The sequence below is a fragment of the Nomascus leucogenys genome, chromosome 1a (assembly GCF_006542625.1).
Source record: "Nomascus leucogenys isolate Asia chromosome 1a, Asia_NLE_v1, whole genome shotgun sequence".
Lineage (NCBI taxonomy): Eukaryota > Metazoa > Chordata > Mammalia > Primates > Hylobatidae > Nomascus > Nomascus leucogenys.
The window spans coordinates 86755726-86780558 of record NC_044381.1 but is presented as its reverse complement, the minus strand read 5'-3'; the positions used below and the strand labels follow the sequence as shown (position 1 = coordinate 86780558).

The 24833-nt window shown below is 45.7% G+C and overlaps 1 protein-coding gene across 1 annotated transcript in view; it reads right to left on the bottom strand.

Moving 5' to 3' along the window:
- The window catches only part of SRSF5 (serine and arginine rich splicing factor 5), a 47764-nt gene extending 31548 nt beyond the window's left edge, over positions 1 to 16216 (bottom strand). Inside the window, exon 1 of the mRNA XM_012504392.2 lies at positions 15915 to 16216. The gene's annotated coding sequence lies outside the window, so the exon portion shown is untranslated. The remainder of the gene's footprint in view (positions 1 to 15914) is intronic.
- Positions 16217 to 24833: the final 8617 nt, after the last annotated feature.

Here is a 24833-nt window from a genome sequence, read left to right as displayed (position 1 = left end):
GGAAAACTATAATTATGATATCATTTAGTGTACATTATCAGTAATAATCATAATTGCTATGTTAAAATTATTGTGTGCCACAGAAGTAACAAATTTCTTCATCAATTGTGTCTTTGACTATGGCTGCCCTAAGACTTTGTCCATCCATGGACAACTTTTTTTTTTTTTTTTTTTTTTTTTTTGAGACGGAGTCTTGCTCTGTCACCCAGGCTGGAGTGCAGTGGCGCAATCTCGGCTCACTGCAAGCTCCGCCTCCCAGGTTCACACCATTCTCCTGCCTCAGCCTCTCCGAGTAGCTGGGACTACAGGCGCCCGCCACCACACCCAGCTAATTTTTTGCATTTTTGGTAGAGACAGGGTTTCACCATGGTCTCGATCTCCTGACCTCGTGATCCGCCCGCCTCGGCCTCCCGAAGTGCTGGGATTACAAGCGTGAGCCACCGCGCCCGGCCCATCCATGGACAATTATTGTCTTGTTTTGGTTCTCTTTAGAAGGTGGTCTCATAATCAGCTATAAAACTATAATAGGTGCTCTTGAATGGAGGTTTCTGATAACTTTGGAGATTGTGGCATTAGAATAGGGGAAAAATTTTCAGGACTCATGGAGAGCTAAAACGTTCATGAGTATCAAGCAGAACAGGAATTAACTGCCTGGACTGAACTAATCTTACTGACTTTTTGCTTAAAATGTTTGCTGATCCTTTGTTTTGTTTTTCAGAGCCTTAAAACTTTTCTTTTGAGCTACTGACAGCTTTTAACAATTCAGTATAATTCTATGAACAAAATTTGGAGCATATTTGTTTCTCTCTACATAATTTCTCCAGAATTTGGAAACTATTTGTGAGTATTTTTAACTTATGGTAATACGGTTATTTGCATAAATGTAATAAGAATCTGTTTTCATTTGTAACCGGACACAATTGGAGAAAGTAGTTATTATACCAAGGCTTTGACTGGAATGGTGTGCTTTCCTCTAAGGAATCAAACTTGACTGATGCAGTCAATAAAGCCTTTGGGAAATTGGCCTCATATTTTGTGTACACAGTCCATGTACAGGGTTTCTGACCTGTGGTAAATAAAGTATGCCGCCTTCTGACAGGTGCAGAAGCCCCAGGTTTACCTTGGAATGTCGACAGGAGAGGAAATTCACTCAACTTATAGGTATTTGATAACACAAATCCATGACTGGGCTTGGCTTTAAGAAATCTTACCTGAGATTCCTCTTATGGAACAAGTTCCATCAAAGCCAATTTAAAAGCCTATGTAAAAAATAATTATTCTCGCTGCACTGTATGCAAATAATTAGGCCAAGTGTAATGAAGCAAACCAGTTCTACCATGATTTATCTTTAGTAAAAATGGGAAACTGGAGAGAGAAAAATTGTGTTTCAAAACAACAGTACACCTGTTGTTAGAGTCTAGTCTTGCCTAATGTTATTTCAATTTTTATTATTTTTCTACAGTTTGAACCAAATTCTAATTTTTCTTGGCTACAAGTCTTCAAAATAATATTTTCAGGTTTTTTCTTTCTTTTTTTTTTCTATTTTGCCTAATTTGGAGTCACTGAAAACTCAGCAGTGCTTTCTTAAAGCCCTGTGAACTGAAGCTAGACAACTTAAACTTCAGAAGAAAATAACAGCAACCTATTTACATACATAAGCCACTTTCATACCTGCCTACGTATGAACTTCAGAGTAATGTGGCCTATCTCAGTTTTTCCAGGATTGTTCTTTTGTTTGCTGTTGTTTTTCTCCCTTCCTCCCCGCATTTTCTCTTTATAGGAAATGAGACTTCACAACCTGCTAAAAATGAGCTTTTGAGGCCTACCCATCTAGGAATAAACTGTCCTTGCCATGAGAGATCAGATGAAACCTGAGACCAGAGATTCATTTTCTTCTAAAATACTTTCTCCAAAAGATTTTGAAAAAGAAAAGGGGGAAAATGTGAAAGGAAAATATCTTGGCCCCCTCAAGCTGGGAACCACTCAGGGCAAATCTGTCTCCCATTCTATTCAAAGTCATCCCTCTGCTCACAGAGCTAGATGCATATTCTGATTGCCTCCTTTGGAAAAACTGATCAGAAACTCAAAAGAATCTCCCATAGACCTGTGACTTGGAAACCTGGGGGGCGGGGGAGGTGGCAGGGGTTGCTTTGAGTTGTCCCCGCCTTTCCGGACAGAACTAATGTACTACTTACATATATTGATTGATGTCTCATGTCTCCCTAAAGTGTATGAAACCATGCCTGTGCCCCAACCACCTTGGACACATGTCATCAGGACTTCCTGAGGCTGTGTCATGGGCACGTCCTCAACCTTGGCAAAATAAATTTTCTAAATTAACTGAGACTCGTGCAGATTTTCTGGGTTCACTCCATGTACAAGCTGCTTAAAGTCTCCTTGGGAAATGGAACCTTGTTTTACGAGGAGTCAAGCATTCATTTCAACCCTGCTGCACTAGATTAGAGCCATTTGCCTAAAGTGCCACTCTCTTGTGCGTGCCCATGCACAAAGGACTGCCTAGGTTCTGTTGGGTGTTTTGTTTTGCCTGTGCAATGCCCACACCTGTAACCCCATCTCCACCCTCTTTGACACCTGAGGAAACAAAGCCATTTCCAGTGTCCTCTCTTAAACCTGTCTGACAAAGATGGGTTTTTCATCAGACAGGTTCCTCCTCAGACAGGTTCTTCCAGCTCAGGACCTTAGGTAGAGCACCCAGTTGCACTTCTTGCTTTCAGATGCAATGACACTGAGATTCATAAAATAAACCTTTATTTATTTTGAATGTTTAAGTTGCTTTCATTTTTCTATATGCACCGCATAGGAAAAAAAAGTAGACTATCCAGATAAGCAAGAAGAATCCAAGCTATCACAGAAGCCCAGCCCACATAACATTACTGCTAACTTTTTGGCATCCATCCAAGCCTTCTTCCTATGCTAATATTTTATCAGAATCAAAATTAGGATCATCCAGTTGACAGCATTATAACTTTTTTTTTTAATTTAGCAAGAATAGCCAGGCGCGGTGGCTCATGCCTGTAATCCCAGCACTTTGGGAGGCCAAGGTGGGCGGATCACGAGGTCAGGAGATCAAGACCATCCTGGCTAATGTAGTAAAACCCCGTCTCTACTAAAAATTAAAAAAAAAATCAGCTGGGTGTAGTGGCACACACCTGTAGTCCCAGCTACTTGGGAGGGCGAGGCAGGAGAATCGCTTGAACCCGGGAGGCAGAGGTTGCAGTGAGCTGAGATCGCGCCACTGCACTCCAGCTTGGGCGACAGAGCGAGACTCAGTCTCAAAAAAAAAACACAAAAAAATTTAGTAAGAATGTCCCGCAGACACCTTAGTCAGATATATTTTGACACCATGACTTTCAGTGGCACCTAGCGTTTATGAATTCAGTTTGCAGTGTTACTGAAGCCCCAGTCACTTTCTGTCACAGTGCTGTTTTCTTCAACACCAGAAACATAATGCTGAGTGGATGAATGGTGGGTGGCAGAGTGTTTTGAAGCAGGTGACAAATAGCTGTGCATCTCTCTGCCAGGACAAGAGACTGCCTCACTCTGTCCCTCTAAACAGGACACATTCTTTTTTAAAAAATAAGCCGCCAGAGGCTCACACCTGTTATCCCAGCACTTTGGGAGGCCAAGGCGGGCGGATCACGAAGTCAGGAGATCGAGACCATCCTGGCTAACACGGTGAAACCCCATCTCTACTAAAAATACAAAAAATTAGCCGGGCGTTGTGGCAGGCTACTGTAGTCCCAGCTATTCAGGAGGCTGAGGCAGGAGAATGGTGTGAACCCAGGAGGCAGAGCCTGCAGTGAGCCGAGATAGTGCCACTGCACTCCAGCCTGGGCGACAGAGCGAGACTTCGTCTCAAAAAAAAAAAAAAAATCAAAAATAAATAAAATTTGAAAAATTAAAAAAAAATAAGCCACCAGAACAAGCCACAGATACTAAGTGCTCAGCAGTAGTCCGTCAGACACATTTACCTTGTGGTAATCTGCTGTTCCAAATGTCTAAAAGTGCATTTTAACATGACTGAAATCACACTACAATAACTATTAATATTTTATAAACTGTCTTTTTCCATAAACCAAGAAGACCTTTCCCTGGCAGTAAACATAACTTCAAAGGCTCATTTTTTTAAAATGGCACAAAATTAATAGAATATTGATACTGTTGAAGCAGAGTAATGGGTACATGAAGGTTCACTGAACTATTCTCTGTTGTGCCTGTTTGAAATTTCCCGTAATAATTTTTTTTTTTTTTAAGAGGGAGTCTCGCTCTGTCGCCCAGGCTGGAGTGCAGTGGTGCGATCTCAGCTCACTGCAAGCTCCGCCTCCTGGGTTCACACCATTCTCCTGCCTCATCCTCCCAAGTAGCTGGGACTACAGGTGCCGGCCACCACAGCTGGCTAAGTTTTTGTATTTTTTAGTAGAGACGGGGTTTCACCTTGTTAGCTAAGATGGTCTCGATCTCCTGACCTCGTGATCCGCCCAACTTGGCCTCCCAAAGTGCTGGGATTACAGGTGTGAGCCACCGTGCCCACCATAATTTTTTAATAAGATATAGTTTGCTTTTACATTGCATCTTTTGTTTTCTGAGACCACACCCCAGGGTCAGGGAGATTAAGGAATCCTCAAATTCAGTAGTTGAGTAGCAGTATTCTCCTCCAAGCTGTCACTTGGAGGAGAAAACCAATCACAAGAAATGGAGCTGGCGTTTCTCAGTCTAGAAAAACTATTGTACAATCAGCAGGGCAGGGCGAAGAGAGGACACAGAGGTGGAACTAGTTATTCTGTGTAGCTGCCCAGGTCTCTTCCTGGCAGGACCCACAGTTGCTCACTTTGTTCTGCCTCCTGAGCCAGCCCAGGCTTCAGATGCCATGATCTGTCATTAGTACCTGAGCCCTCTGGAAGGAGCTACCCTCTGCACCCACTGGAGGCAGGCCATGGGTGACCCAAGGATGCTCGGGAATGGGGATCAGGTGGAAAAGACGTTCCCAGGGAACACTTTTCACCTCCTGCTACCTAAGGCACTCTTTGCCTCCAGTGACTCTGTGGTTACAAAGCTAACCCAGACATGCTGAGTGAGGGAGGGGTGCTTGCAAACAAGACTGGGCTGAGGAGTGGGTCTGGAGATGAATTAAGCAAACATGCACCGTGTTCTAGGCACAGGGGTCTTTCTGCTGTGATTCTGCTGAACTGATTTGATATAGGACAGGCTGGCAAAGGTGAAGAAAAAGAGGATTGATAATTTACATAGAGAACTAAACCTCTGGCCATATAGGTTTCTCTCTCTCTCTCTCTTCCCCGCCACCCCCCTCCCCTGCCCGTCACTTGCTTGCTTGCACAGTATTCAAAAATCAAAATGACAAACTTATTATATTGGATTTAAAACCAGAGTTAATACCTGCTAACTGTTAAAAATTGGGAGCTATTTCGCCTGTATTTTGGGCTTGTTTAAAAGCACCTGGAGATCTGCCTTCCAACCTGCTGGCTGTAGGGGCTGACCAGGACATCACCCCTGCTTCCTCCCTGTCCACCCTTTCATCCCTCAGGCCTGGCCCTGGGAATCTAAGCTCAGGGCCATTGGTTATAGACCCACAGAATGTCAGTGGATCATTTAGCCCAAAGATTTCCAAACTGGGGGTTTCAACCCATTGGTGGCTCTTGAAATCACTTTAGTGGGTTTCAACCCGTACTTTATTTTTAATGACTTGCCTTGTCTCAGATGAGACTTTGGACTGTGGACTTTTGAGTTAATGCTGAAATGAGTTAGGACTTTGGGGGACTATTGGGAAGGGATGATTGGTTTTGAAATGTGAGGACACGACGAGACCTGGCAGGGGCCAGGGGCAGAATGATATGGTTTGGCTCTGTGTCCCCACCCAAATCTCATGTTGAATTGTACTCCCATAATTCCCAAGTGTTATGGGAGGAATGCGGTGGGAGATAATTGAACCATGGGGGCAGTTCCCCCATACTGTTCTCATGGTAGTGAATAAGTCTCAGGAGATCTGATGGTTGTATCAGGGGTTTCCGCTTTTACATATTCCTCATTCTCTCTTTGCCTGCTGCCATCCATGTAAGATGAGACTTGCTCCTCCTTGCCTTCCACCATGATTGTGAGGCTTTCCCAGCGATGTGGAACTGTAAGTCCAATTAAACCTCTTTCTTTTGTAAATTGCCTAGTCTCAGGTATGTCTTTATCAGCAGTGTGGAAACAGACTAATATAGAATGAAACAAATAACAAAATGGCCAGAAAAGGCCGGGCACAATGGCTCATACCTGTAATTCCAGCACTTTGGGAGGCCAAGGTGGGCAGATCACTTGAGGCCAGTAGTTTGAGACCAGTCTGGGCAACATGAGACCCCTTGTCGCTATAAAAAATAGAAAAAAATTAGCCAGGCGTGGTGGTGTTACCTGTAGTCCCACCTACTCAGGAGGCTGAGGTGGAAGGATCACTTGAGACCAGGAGGTTGAAAATCAGTGAGGTATAATTGTTCAACTGCATTCCAGCCTGGGCAACAGAGCAAGACTCTGTCTCAAAAGAAAAAAAAAAAGGCCAGAAAATAAATAGACAGTGAAGTTTTTCTTGTATTAAACTTTGTATAAACAACCATCCAAGGCTGGGTGCAGTAATCCTAGCACTTTGGGAGGCCAAGGCTGGAAGATCACCTGAGGTCAGGAGTTTGAGACCAGCCTGGCCAACATGGTGAAACTCCGTCTCTACTAAAAATACAAAATTAGCCAGGCATGGTGGCGTGTGCCTGTAATCCCAGCTACTTGGGAGGCTGAGGCGGGAGAATTGCTTGAACCTAGGAAGTGGAGGTTGCAGTGAGCCAAGATCATGCCATTGCACTCTAACCTGGGCGACAAGAGCAAAACTCCATCTAAAAAGCAAAAATAATCATCCAAGCACAATTCAAAATAAAACATAAAATAGGGCCGGGCGCGGTGGCTCACGCTTGTAATCCCAGCACTTTGGGAGGCCGAGGCGGGCGGATCACGAGGTCAGGAGATCGAGACCACGGTGAAACCCCATCTCTACTAAAAATACAAAAAATTAGCCGGGCGTGGTGGCGGGCACCTGTAGTCCCAGCTACTCAGAGAGGCTGAGACAGGAGAATGGCGTGAACCCAGGAGGCGGAGCTTGCAGTGAGCCGAGATGGCGCCCCTGCACTCCAGCCTGGGAGACAGAGCGAGACTCCGTCTCAAAAAAAAAAAAAAAAAAAAAACATAAAATAAATATTACAATACAGAAATAAATGAGTTAAGTATTTGTTAATTACATTAATTTTTTTTTTTTTTTTTTTTTTTTTGAGACGGAGTGTCGCTCTGTCACCCAGGCTGGAGTGCAGGGGCGCGATCTCGGCTCACTGCAAGCTCCGCCTCGCGGGTTGACGCCATTCTCCTGCCTCAGCCTCTCCAAGTAGCTGGGACTACAGGCGCCCGCCACCACGCCCGGCTAATTTTTTTTTGTATTTTTAGTAGAGACGGGGTTTCACCGTGGTCTCGATCTCCTGACCTCATGATCCGCCCGCCTCGGCCTCCCACAGTGCTGGGATTACAAGCGTGAGCCACCGCGCCCGGCCCTTAATTACATTAATTTTTTGGGGTTTTTTTTGTTTTGTTTTTTTACAAAAGAGTGGAAAACAGCAAGGCCTGGTGGTTCACGCCTGTAATCTCAGCACTTTGGGAGGCTGAGGCAGGAGGACTGCTTGAGCCCAGGAGTTTGAGACCAGCCTCGGCAACATGGTGAGACCCCCATTTCTACAAAAAATACAAAAATTAGCCGGGCATGATGGCATGCACCTGTAGTCTCAGCTACTCAGGTGGCTGAGACATGAGAATTGCTTGAATCCAGAGGGTGGAGATTGCAGTGAGCCAAGAGCACGCCAATACCCTCCAGCCTGGGAGACAGAGCAAGACTCCGTCTCAAATAAATAAATAAATAAATAAGAGATAACTAATAAAAATGAGCTAGTCTGAAGCTTACCTATATTTTATTAAAATTCAACGGTAATGGCAGCAATTGCTTAGAACTTAGCCTGACAATGGAGTTCTTCCAGGGAGAAGCCCTTTATCACTGCCATTGTTCAGAATTGCCAGCACACGGTGTTGCTAAAAGTCAGGGTGACTTTTAGTCAGTTTTCTTATTGTTTGTGAATTCCCTGCAGACAGTGCACTCTCTGATTGCCTACTGACCCACAAGTCATGCAGCTATCAAGGCCTGTGGGGATCAGCCCAGGTCTTGCAACTTCAAGGCTAGTGCCTGCTTTGTCCTAGGTCAGCCATGGAGTTTGACCTAAGTAGACCCCTCTCAGGTCAAAACCTCATGACTAGAAAGAGGAAAGAGGCTGGAGTTGACTTTACCCAGGCATCTGCATCTTCTGCTTGTCCACCTTCACACAAAGGTCATTGCTTCCCCTCCTCTTTGGCAGACTCAACACCTTTTCCTTCTTGTACGTTTCTGCTGCGAGGAAGGGTGGTCTGACTCACTCCCCAAACCGCTGCCCCTTCCCCTGTGCCCTTGCCCTCTCTCTGCCTCTTTCCCTTTCTGCAGCTCCAGGAGGAACTTCCTGCCATCCTTGGTTCCCTTTCTTCTCACATGCTCGTAAAACCAGAATAATGAGGTTCATGAGGAGGATGCAAAGGACTACCATGCCCGGCACATAATAGGGACTCAGCAAATGATTGGTTACCACCCAGGGGATAGCCACGCAGTGCCTACTGTATACCAAGCACTTCTCGGTCCTTCATGCTTCCCTGGCCACCTGCTTTGGCCGTCCTCATCCCAGGGTAGAGTGGGGTCAGTTGAGATGCACTGCCCCTTATGGAGGTTTTTCTGGGCAACTAAGGGAGAAAGGGGTTTCCAGGACAGCAGTGACAGCCAGCCACTGCCTCTTCTCAGGAGACTGTCAGACCAGCTCCTCAAAGGAATCCACCGGTGTAGTAGAAGAGACTAATAAACAGGCACTCATGTTTCCAGTTTTATGATCTAATGTCAATAAAATCCATAAGCATCTGTTGAGATAATTAATACAGGCAGATTTATTGAGCATCTACTATGTGCAAGTCACACTCTAGAGACCACTTTTTCAGACTGGCCCCTTCAGTTCCTTTCCTAAGAGAAACCTGTTGCCCTCCCCTCTTATCTACCCAGTGCCCACAGGGCATCGTGGGCAGATCCAGACAACAGTGAGGTGCTCTGCCTCTCAGACCTGTACGCAGGAAGGGGTCAGAGGCCACCTCTCTCTAAACTTCAGGGAGTGTCACCCCCTGTAAATACCCAGCACACGGTTCTCAACTGGACCTGCATGTATGGATCTCCTAAGAGCTGCATGCCTCCATCCAGCTTTCAACTATGAACATTTCCCAACACCCTGAAGAGCTGAAAGAACAGTACAATAAACATGCTCCACTTAGATTCAGCAACTGTTACCAATTTGGCACGTTAGCTTTAATGACTGTGTACGTATGTGCACGTGTGTGTTTGGCTAAACAGTTTAAAAGTCAGTCGCATAATCATGACACTTCACCCCTCAACACTTTAGCATATGTCTCCCAAATATAAAGACACTCTTATACCTAATCACAACACCATTATCACACGCAAGAAAATTAACAATGATTCTTTAACGTCCCATCATATCATATGTATATTCAAATTTCCCCTATTGTCATATTCAAATTTCCCAAAAAATGCCTTCAAGAATTGCTTTTCCCCCAATGCAGGAGCCAGTTGAGTTGCACACACTACATTTGTTTGTTTGTGTCTCTTTAGGTGCTACCTGTTAGCTGCTTCCTTGGAGAATGAGCAGGATCCAAGGGCTTCCAGTCCCGCCCCCATCACGCCCCTTCCCTCTCCACACACCCCAGTATGCTTTCTTATTTGTTTTGGCTGCTGTTAATTTCTAAAATATTAAACAGGGCTGGGCACTGTGGCTTACGCCTGTAATCCCAGCACTTTGGGAGCCTGAGGCAGGTGGATCACTTGAGGTCAGGAGTTCAGGACCAGCCTGGCCAACATGGTGAAATCCTGTCCCTACTAAAAATACAAAAATTAGTGGGGCATGGTGGTGCACGCCTGTAATCCCAGCTACTCAGAAGGCTGAGGCAGGAGAATCACTTGAGGTGGAGGTTGCAGTGAGCCAAGATCACACCACTGCACTCCAGCCTGGGCAACAAAGTGAGACTCCATCTCAAAAAATGAAATAAAATAAGCCAGGCATGGTGGTTCATGCCTGTAATCTGAGCACTTTAGGAGGTTGAGGTGTGCAATCACCTAAAGTCAGGAGTTCAAGACCAGCCTGGCCAACATGGTGAAACCCCGTCTCTACTAAAAATACAAAAATTAGCCGGGCATGGTAGCAGGCTCCTGTAATCTCAGCTACTCAGCAGGCTGAAGAAGGAGAATCACTTGAACCCAGGAGACGGAGGTTGCAGTGAGCCAAGATCGCACCATTGCACTCCAGCCTGGGAGACAGCGCAAGACTCTGTCTCAAAAAATAAATAAAAATTAAAATAAATAAATAAATATAAATAAAATAAAATATTAAATGTATTGATATTTAAATGAATGCCAAAATCTCTTTCCGAAAGTAAATAATAAAATCTGGAGATATTCTAAGATTTTCCATTTTCTCTCTAGGTGATCTAGTTCTCAACTACCTTCTCCTACTAAACAGCAATGTGACCTTGGCAAGTCCTTGGTGACATTCAGTAAATACTGGATGGATGGATAGATGGATGGATGCATGGACCAAAGCATTTGTCTGTTTCATCACTCTGGATTGATTATCTCTGTAAAAACAAGCAAGTCAGGCCTGGCGCGGTGGCTCACACATGTAATTCCAGCACTTTGGGAGGCCAAGGCGGCCAGATCACGAGGTCAGGAGTTCAAGGCCAACCTGGCCAACATGGTGAAACCCTGTCTCTACTAAAAACACAAAAAATTAACTGGGCATGGTGGCAGGCGCCTATAATCCCAGGTACTCGGGAGGCTGAGGCAAGAGAATCCAGGAGGCGGAGGTTGCAGTTAGCCGAGATCACACCATGGTGCTCCAGCCCTGGGCAACAGAGTGAGACTCTGTCTTAAAAACAAAACAAAACAAAAAAAAAACCAAGCAAGTCAGAAGCTCCAGTTCAGATCTCACATTCTGCTGTTATAAGGTTCTGGTCCTGGTGCGCGCGCGCGCGCACACACACACACACACACACACACACACACACACACGGTATTGGCTATGGACCTCTCATCTTTCATTGAAAATCCCCCATTCCTTCTTTTTCTTACTGGAATCTTGTGTTCTTGACCAAGTAGTTGGGTAGACTGAACTCCGAACTGTGTGCTTACTGCACCACCTGGTGAAAGAGTTGCAGTACCTGCAGTTTTTATCTCCTCCAAGGAGTGGACGAGGCCACAGATGTCAGAAAGCTCTCCCCGTATTCTGAAATAAGTGCTGTGCTTCGCTACCAGACCCCTTTTCAGTGCCTGACCATTTTATGAACCCAAACCTGTTTCTAACCTTCACCAGCATTTTGATTTTAATTTGAAAGAGGACCATGTGCCTGCGCATCAAACCACTCAAATGGAGCAAATAAGAACAGAGCTTGGCATGAAAATGAAAGAAAGACATGAAAAATCCATTTGGCACATGTTTATGCTAGGAGCATAGGGCAAGCAACAACTGACAAACTTCAGGGAGAAATAGGTAAGTCAACAATTGTAGTTTGAAATATTACCAGACTCCTCTATGGTCAAGCAGAGGTGTTAAAAATAGGGTCAATATACTTAATAAGATTGAGCTATTAGCTCTATATAGCACTTTATACCTGGGGATAAAGAATATGCATTCTTTTTGCGATATTCAACATTTAAAACAATTTGGTAAACTATAATGGAAGCCTTTACAAATTCCAAAGGATCCTTATTATTCAGACTATATTATTTGATAAAAATGCGATATAATTAGAAATTTATAACAAAAGTCAAATTTTTTTTAAATTTCAGGACAGACAGGCCAATGTCTATAAATTTTGGAGGAGGAGAGAAATAATGAATAACTTCAATTTTTTTAAGAAAAAGTTGGGTGATGTAGGGGCGGAAAGGGGATGATCTCTTTTCTCCCCATTATAAAGAATCACAGAAGGCCGGGCGCAGTGGCTCACGCCTGTAATCCCAGCACTTTGGGAGGCCGAGGTGGGTGGATCACCTGAGGTTGGGAGTTGGAGACCAGTCTGACCAACATGGAGAAACCCTGTCTCTACTAAAAATACAAAATTAGCCGGGCGTGGTGGCGCATGCCTGTAATCCCAGCTACTTGGGAGGCTGAGGCAGAAGAATCGCTTGAACCAGGGAGGCAGAGGTTGCAGTGAGCCGAGATCGCACCATTGCACTCCAGCCTGGGCAACAAGAGTGAAACTCACTCTCAAAAAAAAAAGAAGAATCACAGGAGACGCTCCTATAATGAAAGACAGATTAACAACAGAAAACACATGCATGGGAGTCTACAAAATATGAAAACTCAAGGATAGGCCCAAAGGACTGACACTTAAATACCCTCTTCATTAGGGAGAGGGAAGTGAGGAGTGTAAGAATAAATGATTTTCAGGGGAAATGAATGGACCTGGAAAACAGATATTAACTTGTAAATAATTCTCTTTGGAATTTGAATGCACACAAGAGGCAGATATCATCTTGTGAAAAAAGCTGGGCGTAGTGGCTCAAGCCTGTAATCCCAGCACTTTGGGAGGTTGAGGCGGGAGGATTGCGTGAGTCCAGGAGTTCGAGAATAGCCTGGGCAACATGGGGAGACCCCGTCTCCAAAAAATACCAAAAAATTAGGCATGGTGGCACACTCTTATAGTCCCAGCTACTCAGGAAGCTGAGGCAGGAGGCTCACTTGAGCCTGGGAGGTTGAGGCTGCATGAGCGATGTTTGGCCACTTTACTCCAGCCTGGGTGACAGAGTGAGACCTTGTCTCAAAAAATAAATTAAATAAATAAATGTCTTGGGAAAAAGTTCATCCAGGTGTGGTTACATTCTTCAGTCTTACTTTTCTGAGATAATGAGATTTCAGGGAGAGGACGGAAGGCAACTGTGGTCCTATTTGAGGGTCTGGTTTCTAGGTAGATAAGAGAACTTCATTAAAAAAAATTTTCGGCCGGGGGCGGTGGCTCAAGCCTGTAATCCCAGCACTTTGGGAGGCCGAGGCGGGAGGATCACGAGGTCAGGAGATCGATACCATCTTGGCTAACGTGGTGAAACCCTGCCTCTACTAAAAATACAAAAAATTAGCCAGGCGTGGTGGTGGGCGCCTGTAGTCCCAGCTACTCGGGAGGCTGAGGCAGGAGAATGGCGTGAACCCGGGAGGCGGAGCTTGCAGTGAGCCGAGAGTGCACCACTGCACTCCAGCCTGGGTGACAGAGCGAGACTCCGTCTCAAAAAAAAAAAAAAAAATTTCGTTTTATTTTATCAACTCCCAAGCACCTGGAAACTTCAGAAAATAGCCTCATTCTGCGCTTTGAGAGAAACAAAGAATTCAGAAACAAGAGTTGGGGGAAGGTCAAAGAGATCATGAGTCTGCTTCTTTAGTCCAGCATGTCAAAGAACCATTGGGGTATCAGTTTCTGAGTCCCAACATTGACTTCCAAAAGAATAGAAATACAATCTTACGGATTTTGTCCAATGGAAAAATAGAAATTGTAGAAAGTTGATAACATCTTTAATCCAAAAGAAGATAGGAAAAAGTAAAAAGAAGAAAATAAAGAACTCATACAAAAGAAGATGGTAGATCCAAATGTATTCATAACTATAAGAAAGATAAACATATTTGTCAGAGGCGTTCAAACCAGAATGACTTCATCTTGAATAGGGGCTGAGTAAAATAAGGCTGAGACCTACTGGACTGCATCCCCAGACGGTTAGGCATTCTAAGTCACAGGATGAGATAAGAGGTCACAAGATATAGGTCACAAAGACCACACTGATAAAACAGGATGCAGTAAAGAAGCCGGCTAAACCAGCTACTCAGGAGGCTGAGGCAGGAGAATCGCTTGAATCCAGGAGGCAGAGGTTGCAGTGAGCCGAGATCGGGCCATTGCACTTCAGCCTGGGCAACAAGAGTGAAACTCCATCTCAAAAAAAAAAAAAAAAAAAAAAAGAAGCCGGCTAAAACCCACCAAAACCAAGATGATGATGAAGGTGACCTCTGGTCATCCTCATTGCTCATTATATGTTAATTATAATGCATTGCCATGTTAAAAAGACACTCCCACTAACGCCATGACCATTTACAAATGCCATGGCAATGTCCAGAAGTTACCCTATATGGTCTAAAAGGAAGAGGAACCCTCAGTTCCAGGAATTCCCACCCCTTTCCTGGAAATCTTGTTTGGCATATAATCAAGAAATAACTATAAATATACTCAGTCGAGCAGCCCATGCCACTGCTCTGTCTATACAGTAGCCGTTCTTTTATTCCTTTACATTCTTCATAAACTTACTTTCACTTTACTCTGTGGACTGGCCCTGAATTCTTTCTTGCGGGAGATCCAAGAATCCTCTCTTGGGGTCTGGATTGGGAGCCAATAACATATTTAACTCAGATATTAAAGGACAGAACGTATCAGATCAGATCACAGTTCTACACTGTCTCAAAAAATAATAATAATTTTTATTTATAAGGTAGGATATTCTATGGACCTCTGTTTCATGGGTCTCTCCCTGTTGCACCGTCTCCACCCCTGGTAATTATGACAACTAGCACATGCTTTAAAACCTTCTCGGGTGCCCACCTACAAGATACTTCGAACGAAGAGAATGGCTCTCAAAGCCCTTCACCATAGAGCCACAGTCTCCAGGTCTGGACCATTTGACACCACCTTTCCCCCACAACCTCCCTTCCAACCACACCTGGCTCCCAAACTCCCCAACCTCACGGCCCCACTCACAGGTGGGCATTGCCCACCTGTTAGCTCTGCCTAGAAGGCCTCTCCCCCTGGCCCATCTCTTCTGCCTGGCAACCAAACTACTATTGGTTCAAGACCCAGCTCCAACAGCACTTGCTCTGTAAAGCCCTAGCCAACTGCTCTGCACCCCCTTCCCCGCTGCGTGGTCTCCCTGCATCATTCCTGCAGCCCTTCTTTTCTCTCTCCTGCCCTTCCTCCATCCTTCCTTCCTAATTCAATGAAATACAGGGCCTCTGGGCCGGCCCTGCTAGGCACTGAGGAGTCAAGGTTGAAGGCGGACATAGATCGGTGATGACACTATTAGTGCCAGTCGTGAGAACCTCAAGGACAGAGCAGCTCCGTGTGCCTAGCCCTCAGCACCAGCCTGGCACCTTACAGGTGCTCAGGGGACAACTGTTGAGCGAAAAGATTCTGTGGAGGGTACCTAACCTCTGGTTCCTGTGAATGTGATCTTATGTGGAAATAGGATGTGATCAGGTTAAGATGAATCCTACTGGATTGGGTGGGCTCTAATCCTATAACCCGTGTTCTTATAGGAGGGAGATGTGAGCCTGGACATACAGGAAGACAGAGACTGGAGTGAGGCATCTGTAAGCAAACCCACAACAAGAATTGCGGGCAGCCGCCAAAAGCCAGAAAGAGGCCAGGAAAGACTCTCTAGAGCCTGCGGAGGGGGCACGGCCCTGCCCACGCCTTCATTTCAGACTTCTGGCCTCCAGAACTGTGAGAGAAGACACCTCTGCTGCCTTAAGCCACCCAGTTAGTGGTAATTTGTTACGGCAGCTCTAGGAAACAGAATACAGAATCCAAGCAGGAGTCAGTTTCTCATAGACTCCTAGGTCGCATCCCTCACCCGCTGGAGGCCCTGGCTGTCACACCCCCGACTCCCCGCTGACGCCCGCTTTGCATAACCTGGAAGCTAACTCGTTCACCCCACGCCCCAGCGTCCCCTCCAGCCACAGAGGGCCGCCTCCTGATTCGACACTAGATGGCGCCAGCGGGCAGAGCCGGCCCGGTTTCGTGGGCTCCTGGTGGGTGGAGTGAGTCGCCCACGGGCCGAGACCCCAAATCCAAGGTGAAGATCAGACATCCAACTTCTTCGAGTTCTTCCCAGGGAAAGTGGCTTTTTTTCCGATCAGAGGGAGGAAATCGGACCCTCTGCCCTGGCCCTGCCCCTGCCCGCCCGGCGCGCCCTTGCGGCCTCAGGTCTGAGCTGCCGGTGGTGCTTCCTCCGGCCTCTGCTGCAGGCCCGGGCGCTGCTGAGCCTGCGTGGGGGCGCGCACGCGGACCGCGAGGTGGCGAGCAACCTGGCCTGCGCAGGCAGAAGGATGTGCCCTCGTGCTGTGGGCTGAGCCGAAGCTGGGGCTTTCCAGGCGTGAGGACGGCTGCCTGCCAAAGGGCATGGCAGCGGGGAAGGAAGACGGGGTGGATCCACTCCTCTTCGTGGACCCTGTATTTTCTTCTTCTTTTTTTTAATTTTAAAGTTTTGCATCATTAGTTTTGTTCTGGTTTGTTTTTTGTTTGCTTCTTTTGAGACAGGGTGTCACTCTGGCGCCAAGGCTGGAGTGCAGTGGCGTGAACACTGCTCTCTGCAGCCTCGATCTCCTGGGCTCAGGTGATCCTCCCACCGCAGCCTCCATACTCCATCCCAGAAATGAAAAACTAGGCCTGCGACAGACCTGGCAGAGCCGTGGGCATGGTGCCCCCAAGCTCTGGCCATGGAGAAAAATGAGAGGGGTTTAAATTACTGCCTCTCACAGATGGGCTATACTCTGGTCCTTCAAGTTCCCTTACCTCTTCCTGTGGGATATACACCACTTCCATTTCACCCCATAAGTAATTTCCTGAAACAGGCTTTGGTCCTTCCCTCTGAACAAGTGTGATGGACCCTGCTCCGCATCCTGGTCGCAGTCCACAGACCCATGCGCCCCAGCCCTCTGCACAGGTTCCCTGCACACTCTTTTCCAAATCAAAGCAATTTGTTCATTTCTCTGTCCTTCCCGCCTTTCTTCTCCTTGCTAGGCATAGACATAAGTAGCCTTTTTGACTCCTTTGTCTGTTTCCCATTCCTTTCCATACAGTCAGCCACAAAGCTCAAGACCCCTTTGCCTGAATGATTTCCCCAAATACATGAGCAATTCTGTCAATTCTTCCTAGCTATGTCAAGCCCACCTTCTGCTCTCATCATCTGAGGGCTAATGAGCATCTTTTACCAGATGCCTACAGTGGTCTTTCCAGTTGGTGTCCACTCCAATCCATTGTCCATTAAGTTCTTTCCCAATATGTTACACTGAGAGCACACCATTCTTCTCTTCTGTATCCTTCAATGGCTCCCATTTGCCTACGGAATCACATCCATATCCTTAGTATGGCATTCAAAGTCCTGCCCCACTGGATGCTTTCTTTCCTTTCTTACTAGTTCCCTCACCAGCCCCCTCCATGCTGGCTGCCTGCCCATTCTCTGGATGTGTTCTTTTTTTTGAGACAGTCTCACTCCGTCACCCAGGCTGGAATGCAGTGGCGCCATCTCAGCTCACTGTAACCTCCACCTCCCGGATTCAAGTGATTCTTCTGCCTCAGCCTCCCGAGTAGCTGAGACTACAGGCATGAGCCATCATGCTGGGCTAATTTTTGTATTTTTAGTAGAGACGGGGTTTCATCATGTTGGCTAGGCTGGTCTCAAACTTCTGACCTCAAGTGATCCACCCACCTCAGCCTCCCAAAGTGCTGGGATTACAGGCACGAGCCACCACACCTGGCCTGGATGTGTTCTTGTTGTGGGAAGAAGCCCTGGTCCAACTCCCACTTCTGAGACTGAATGAATGAGTTTGCTAGGGCTGCCTTTACAATCTTCCATAGACTGGACAGCCTGAACAGTCCATAGACTATTGTTTAAACAACAGAAATTTATGTTCTTACATTCTGGAGGCTGGAAGTCCAATATCAGGATGTCAGCAAGTTTGGTTCATCCCCAGGCCTGTGAGGGCAAAATTTGTTCCAAAACTCTCCTTGGCTTATACAAGGCTGTCTTCTCCCTGTGTCTTCACATCTTCTTCCATTTCCTCTTCTTGTAGAGACACCAGTTATATTGCATTAGGGCCATCATAGTGACCTTATTTTAACTTAATTACCTCTTTAAAGACCCTGTCTCCAAATATGATCACATTCTGAGGGACTGAAAGTTAGGATTTCAACACTCCAACATATGAACGGAGGGAAGGGGGCACAATTCCGTCCATAATACTGAAAATCCCAACAAATAATTTTATTTTTCCGGGTTAAGTAGATGAAAATAGCAGGCAATGAGAATTGTTTATTGTTCTTAAGCAAGGCCGTGCAGGGAGCTGTGTGACCTGTCCCAGAAGGCAGATTACTAATTTGTAACAAGAGATCAGATAAATTTTTAAAATTTCTTGTTAATTTATTCCTTCTATTCCTTCTGTGTCTAGGTAGCATGCCGTTTTGTTTTGTTTTGTTTTGAGACAGGATCTCTCTCACCCAGACTGAAGTGCAGTGGCATAAACACAGATCGCTGCAGCCTCAACCTCCTGGGCTCAAGCAATTCTTCCACCTCAGCCTCCCAAGTAGCTGGGACCACAGGTGTGCACCACCATGCCCAGCTAATTTTTTAAATTTTTGGTAGAGACGAGGGTCTCACCATGTTGCCCAGGCTGGTCTTGAATTCCTGGGTTCAAGAGATCCTCCTGCCTCAGCCTCCCAAGGTGTTGGGATTACAGGCATAAGCCACTGTGCCCAGCGCATTTCACTTTTTAATATAGAATTTTAGTTTAATTAATTTATTAAACAGGTAATACATGCACTTGCTTCAAAATTCTGAAGTACAAAAGGGTGTAGAAGATTCTTCCTCCCATGTCACTCTCCCAAGCACCAGAACCTCTCTCCAGAGTCACCCAGTGCTCTCAATGTCTGGGGTGTATTTACAGAGATCCTCTGTGCATACAAAAGCAAGCACATTGACACTGTTTATCTCTTTTTGTACACAAATGATTGCATTTCTATACTTGGCCTATTCTATACTTGACCTATTTCTTCTAATCCTCCATACTTGGCCTTTTTCATACAATGTATTCTGCAAATTGGTGCCAGGCTGTATTATTCTTTTTTTTTTTTCTGTATGCATTTTATGTTTGGATATATCGTATGTATTTAACCAGCCCATGTTGGTGATTATTTAGGTTATTTTCAAATCTTTGCTCTATTAAACCATTGCATTGAGTAACTTACACACATATGAGCAAAGATATCTCTAGGAAAAATTCCTGCAAGTAGAATGCTATGGTTTGAATGTATGCGTCCCTCCAAAATTTATGTGTTGGAACTTAAACCCCAAGGTGATCGTATTAAAAGGTGAGGCCTTTGGAAGGTGATTAGGTCATGAGAGTTCCACCCTGGATTCATGCCCTTATGAAAGTGCTGGAGGGCACTAGCCAGGCCTCTTCGGGCCCTTCCATCTCTTCTCCCACATGAGGATGTAGGAATCATCCCTTTTGCCCTTCCACCATGAGAGGATGCAGCCAGAAAGTGCCATCTTGGAAGCAGAGAGCAGCCCTCACCAGACACCAAATCTGCAGGTTCCCTGCTATTTGACTTCCCAGCCTCCAGCACGGTGATAACTTTCTATTGTTTATAAATTACTTAGTCTAAGGTATTGGGTTATAGCAACAGGAACAAACTAAGTCATACAATTTCCAGGGTGAAAGAATTTCATATCATTTCAAAGAGTGCATTATCTACATAATGTTGTTTAGAAACAATCACAAATTTACAGATCATTTCCTGAAGCATTTGAGAGTACTTTTCCCAATCCCCTCCCAGTACTTTAATGTGTGTTTCCCACTGGCAAGGATATTCTCCTACATAACCACAACTGTCAAATCAAGAAGTTAACATTGAGACATTGCTACCATTGAATCCTCAGACCCTATCTGCGTTTTGCCCCAGTAACATCTTTTATGGCAAAAAGACCCAGTTCAGAATCATATGTTAATTTCTTTTTATTCATGTCTCTTAGTCTCCTTCAGTCTGCAACAGTTCCTCAGATTTTCCCTTGATTTTCATGACCTTGACATTTTCAAGATTACAGGCCAGTTATTTTGTGAAATATCACTCACTTTGGGTCTGTCTCATTTTCTTTTCCATTATTTTTATTTATTTATTTATTTATTTATTTATTTTTTTGAGATGGAGTCTCGCTCTGTCACCCAGGCTGGAGTGCAGTGGCGCAATCTTGGCTCACTGCAACTTCTGCCTCCTGGGTTCACGCCATTCTCCTGCCTCAGCCTCTCCGAGTAGCTGGGACTACAGGCGCTCGCCACCACGCCCGGCTAATTTTTTTTGTATATTTAGTAGAGACGGGGTTTCACCATGGTCTCGATCTCCTGACCTCGTGATCCGCCCGCCTCGGCCTCCCAAAGTGCTGGGATTACAAGCGTGAGCCACCGCGCCCGGCCTTCTTTTCCATTATTAGTGTAGGTTGCATTCTGTAGGAATATCATGGAAGTGATGCTGTGTTCACTTGGTGCCTCCTGTCAGGTGGTACACGATTTTGATTTGTCCCAGTGATGAATGCAATGTCTGCTGGGCATCTCCACTGTAAAATTTATCCTATGGATTCATGGTTTTCTGTTTTATTCAATGGATTATAATCCATTATAATCATTATTTATTCTGATGCTCAAAATGTCCCTGATGTGGCCAGTAGAAGCCCCTTCAGTGGGAGTCTTTCGGGCATGTATGTATCATTCTTTGAGCACTTTCTTGCTTTCTGATACAATATGTTCCAGGCTCATCTCACAGTCTTCCTGCCTCAGCTCTGGAATCAGCCATTTCTCCAAGAAGCCTGGGTCCTTTTCAAGGACAATATTAATTAATTAATTAATTTACTTATTCATTTTTTGAGACGAGCCTCTGTGGCCCAGGTTGGAGTGCAGTGGCACCATCTCGGCTCACTGCAACCTCCACATCCCAGGTTCAAGTGATTCTCTTGCCTCAGCCTCCCAGGTAGCTGGGATTACAGGCAAGTGCCACCACTCTCAAGTAATTTTTTTTTTTTTTGTATTTTTAGTAGAGATGAGGTTTCACCATGTTGGCCAGGCTGGTCTCAAACTCCTGACCTCAAGTGATCCACCCGCCTCGGCCTCCCAAAGTGTTGGGATTATAGGCGTGAGCCACTGCACCCGGCTGAAAATACTATTTTAAAGCAAAGATCTGAATGGCAGGTGTACTCACTGCTGTTGGGGTGTAACTGCTAGCAAGTCCTCTGGGAAGAGCTGGGGAATTTCTCTGTGTGTGTGCATGGGTGTGACTGTGTGTATACCAGCAAACCCACAGTACTTCTATATTTATTTCTGTATCAATTATGTATATAGAAAGCCATAAGTTCACATCAATATCTCCAATTCCAATCTGGCATTGTAGGGTTCATTCTGTTTGTTTTGGTTGGGGTCGTTCCCTCTTTCTGAATATGTAACTCTCTTGTCTGCCCTCACTTACTGTCTTTAGGACTGAATGAGTTCAGTAAGGGAGGAAGATAAGGAACTACATTGTAATTTTTTTTTTTTTGAGACTGAGTCTCTCTCTGTCGCCCAGGCTGGAGTGCAGTAGCGCGATCTCGACTCACTGCAACCTCCGCCTCCCAAGTTCAAGCGATTCTCCTGCCTCAGCCGCCCGAGTAGCTGGGATTACAGGCATGCGCCACTACACCTGGCCAATCTTTTTTATTTTTAGTAGAGACGGGGTTTCACCATGTTGGCCAGGCTGGTCTCAAACTCCTGACCTCAGGTGATCTGCCCGTCTTGGCCTCCCAAAGTGCTGGGATTACAGGCATGAGCTACTGCGCCTGGCCCTACGTTGTAATTTTGATGGTTGTTGCCAAATTGCCCTCCATAGACAACGTACCAATTTACACTCCTACTAGATACCTTTAAGCCTTTTCTTTTCCCAAGCTGAGGTGAAACATTATTATTTCTGATGTTTTAATATGTATTACTCTTATTATAAAATAGCTCGATTTTTTTGAATGTTTCTAACAAAAAATAGAAAAAGTTAACAAGGAGAGAATGTTGTAAATGGGTGTAACTTCTGTCTCTCATTTTCTATCCTATGGAAAACAATAAAAAGGGTCAAAACATGTCTGCATTGGAATAGCTGCCTGGCTGTTGCTGGCAGGAACTTAGTTATGAGTTGTGGGTGTCCTTCTGTTGTCCACCTGGAAGAACAAGTGCATTGGTGCTGTCCTGGAGACTTGAATGGCTCACGTGATTTCTCCAAACGCCTCCTGCAGTCAGCCGGCAGGAGCTGGCTCATGGTAACCAAAGAGTCAGCTATGCTCAGCGCTCTGTTATTGTGGGGCATAGACTCCAGGACAAGAAGACTTTGGACACTTTGTTTGGGTGCCCTGGAATTTCCTTCTTGTGATTAAAATAATTAAAATGTAGTAGTCTAACTCAGAGAAGAAAGGCATCCCCAGATCTGAAGACAATTGTATGTTAGGTTAAAATTGCCCATATCTGAACTTTTTTTTTTTTAACCTGCAAAAATGACAGTTTCATGTGGTTCATGTTTTAGATGTTGGTACATTTGGCCAGGCGCAGTGGCTCATACCTGTAATCCCGGCACTTTGGGAGGCCGAGGTGGGCAGATAGCTTAGGCTCAGGAGTTCAAGACCAGCCTGGGCAACATGGTGAAATCCCATCTCTACCAAAAAAACCACAGAAAATTAGCTGGGCGTGGTGGTGGGTGCCTGTGGTCCCAGCTACTCAGGAGGCCGAAGCACAAGAATTCCTTGAACCTGGGAGGCAGAGGTTGCAGTGAGCCGAGATCGCGCCACTGCACTCCAGCCTGGCAACACAACAAGACTCTGTCTTAAAAAAAAAAAAAAAGATGTTTGTACATTTGCTTCTATGGGTCTCTACAGCCTGAAAAGTCCTCTTCTTCCCATTCCACAGCCCCTCATTTACTTACTTCTCTATGAATAATATCAAAACACAACAATTTAGACCCAATGCGAGTGGCACCTTTCTGGGGAATCTTTGTTCATACCCTAAAGAAATTAGCTCCTTTCTCTTCACTCCCAAGCACTTTTCTGGTGTATCATTATAGGTTTGTTTTTTGCTTCTTTGTTTGTTTCAATTTTAAGTTGTGCCTTAAGTTTTAGATAGCTGTTTAATCTCTTTCTCCCCTATTGGTCTACAAACTCTTTGAGGGCAAAGACTGACTCTTGTTCATCCCTATGTTCCTAGAACCTAACACTAGGCTTTGTGTAAAGTCCTCAAAATGAATGAATAAATAAATAAAAGTCTGTTGAATGAATTAGCAAACGAGTCAATGAATGAGGATTGCAGCAGGAATGGGGAATGGCCATCCCAGAGAGAGGCTACAGCACCAAAAGTCCCTAAAAGTCTCTGGAGCCCAGCTGCTCAAGGCCCTCAAGAGGCCAACCCCAGAAGCCAGGGCAGCCCCCACACTGGGTGCATTTGTGTTGAGCCATAGTCTTGTCGCATACCCCAGTCCCTTCAGACGCTGAGCCCTGCTGACACGCTTCATCTGCAATAGGCTGCCTTTGCTGCAGGCAGGGCTACTTACTCCCCCAGAAAACTCTGCTGTGGGGAAGTCCATGCTTGCCAAAACCTCTGCAGGAAGAACCATAGAATCATCTACTCCCCCAGGTTCAGAACAGTGTACACTGTCCCAGACAGCCTGCTCGGGACATTCCTAGCTTGTGAAATTTCCTTTTCTAGGGGCACTGGAGCGTCACAGGAAATGCCGAGCGGCTGTTCGCCTCTTGGGTGTGGGATTGGATGGTCCCCAAGCCCGGTAATGCTCCTTCATCACCAGGCAGCTTGGAGGATGAACTTAGGCTCAACTTGCGAATGTGCCATGTCTCACCCCAGGTTCACAGCAGATGAAATTCCCTTTTCAGTAACAGAAAGCGAAAAGCCTGGCAAGTGCCCCCAGCTCTAGTCGCAAGGAGAAGCAGGAAGACCTGAGAATACAGAGCATTCTCCTCACCTTTCAGAAGCAAGGCCAGGGAGGAGACAGGGGCTGCCTGGGTCTCCTGGCTTTGCCTGATCTTTCCAGGGACCCAGAACCCATCCTGACTGCTGAGACTGCTGAGCATCTGGGACTGCATTTTTCTAAATGGCTTGGTGTCCTGGTTTTGGACATTGCTGAGAGGGATTCTTGGGCAGGGTAGTAGGTGTGAAGGGATCAGGTGATCAAGAACCCAGGGAGAAAAGCTGGGGAGTAGAAGAGGTGAGCAAGTGAGCCGTGTGAGGTGAAGAGGACAGGAGTGGCACACCTGAGTTCAAACCCCAGCTCAGCTGAGGATTCATGACCTATGTGGTCTTGGACTGTACTTGAATCTCTCTGAGCCTTACTGTCCTCACCTGTAAAAAGGGTAATGACATCTGTCTTGCAAGACTGGCTGAGTTGCTTAAAATAACACCTTTTTGTTTTGTTTTGTTTTGTTTTGGAGACAGGGTCTCACTCTGTTGCCCAGGCTGGAGTGCAGTGAAGCAATCATAGCTCACTGCAGCCTCAACCTCCTGGGCTCAAGCAGTCCTCCCACCTCAGCCTCCTGAGTACCTGGGACTACAGGTGCAAACCACCTCACCCAGCTAATTTTTTTAAATTTTTGTAGAGATAGGATCTTGCTCTGTTTCCCAGGCTGGTCTCAAACTCCTGGCCTCAAGTGATCCCTCCCACCTCGACCTCCCAAAGTGCTCGGATTGCAGGCATGAGCCATTTCTCCCGGCCTAAAATAGTATCTTTAAAGCACCTTACCCAGTCCTGGGAACCTATTAGGTGCTCAGCAAACATCAAGGAAGGTT